The sequence below is a fragment of the Corvus brachyrhynchos genome, unplaced genomic scaffold (genome assembly GCF_000691975.1).
Source record: "Corvus brachyrhynchos isolate BGI_N302 unplaced genomic scaffold, ASM69197v1 scaffold61, whole genome shotgun sequence".
Classification (NCBI taxonomy): domain Eukaryota; kingdom Metazoa; phylum Chordata; class Aves; order Passeriformes; family Corvidae; genus Corvus; species Corvus brachyrhynchos.
Genome location: NW_008236478.1, coordinates 5,287,871 through 5,289,505, shown reverse-complemented (window position 1 = coordinate 5,289,505; position 1,635 = coordinate 5,287,871).

Genomic DNA, 1,635 nt, shown 5'->3' with positions numbered 1-1,635 from the left:
AGCAAGTGGGGGCCTTGATTTTTATTATTATTTTTTCCTTGAGCTCAGAACCCCTCGAAGGCGGGTGATTTCACGGAAAGTGAAGGGGAAGACAGGGCCCCGAAGTTATTACACAAAATAATGAGTTCTCCAGCCGATCCCTTCGGGCTGAGACCGTGCCAGTGCGGGGATGCACGCATCCCGCCCCGCCGCCCTCCAGAAATCCCGAGATTGGCAGGAAAACTTGGGGGTGTTTCAAGTGCATACCAAGAAAATTAATTTGAAAGGATCCCTTTTTTTTAATCGGGAAAGATGTATATTTTCTCTCTCTCCCAAGGCTTCTCTCTCTCTCGTCCCCTTCCCCCCAGCCCAGGGTTTTCCAGATAAATTGGAGAGCTTTCCAGAGGGAACCTGGAGAAGAAATAATAGAAATACTAAAGCACTGTCTTGATTGCCCTGATCTACAGCACCTTATTTGAAATGCCCGTTAGACTGTAAAATCCGGTCAAAACTGTACTCATTGCAACAATATTGGTAATAATGTATTTTGTCCGAAGCTGCATTATCTCCCTCACGACAGAAACTACAAACAAAATGTATGTTCCAAGCGAAAAGGAAAAGGTTTTATTTAATCCAGAAAATAATTAAAATCTCATGTATTTTTATTGGTTTTAGTATCCAGCAGAGTGAAAATATTGAAACTCCGAGACCCCTTGCATTAAAAAGTCACAACTGTTCTATTTTATTAGTTCTGACTGTGTGAAAAAAATTATAAGGACAACATTGAAAAAATCCGGGTTTTAGAGCCCCGAATGGCCATAAAAACAATAAAATCAACTATAAAACCTGCACTAGTGATATTAAAAAATTATGTAGTTCAATAAATGTGACATTTCATGAATGCGGATTTAATAGTCTCCAACCCGTGGAAGGAGGAAGGCTGAGGTCTAACAATTGAATTTGAAAGGGGCGGTTCTGTAGAACTGCAAAATTAAGTGCTTCATTTTTCTTGTTAGGGATTATGCAGTGGTAGTGGAATGTAATAACTGTGTCATTAAAACTTCCTTTTAACAAGGCCTATTGCTTGTATAAAAGTCAGAAAAGAATAATCTCTTCCTCTATTTATTTGTTTTCCAATAATACAGCAAAACATTTTTTTTTTCTTTTTGCATAAACTTGTTCTCAAGATTTTGAATCGACAGCTTGTAAAATATTGTGGGGGCCCTCCATTCTGCTGCCTCATATCATGCACGTCGTTATTCCAGAGGGCAACGGGTCATGGGTTTACTGTACATTTATTAAGTAAATCAAGCTGCAAATCCAACACTTCCAGATGAAAACATTAACTAAACCCCTCGGAAAGAGGAATGCCTGGGAGACTGAGCACAGAGAAAAAATAATCAAAACTGTCAGCTCGCTTTACGTGTACCTGATATTTACAAGGCACAAGACCACGCTTTAAAGGTGAGTTTTGGCATTTGCTAACAATGTAAAGAAAAAGAAAACCCAATCTCTCTGTATTATTAAAAGATATATTTTTTTGTTTTTCATTTCACCAACACCCTTTCGTCTTGCTCTGAGCCTCTCAGTTATTAAGATCTTCGTGGGTTTGAACTGGAGACCTTTTTTTTTTCTTTTTTTAAAGGAAAAAAAAAA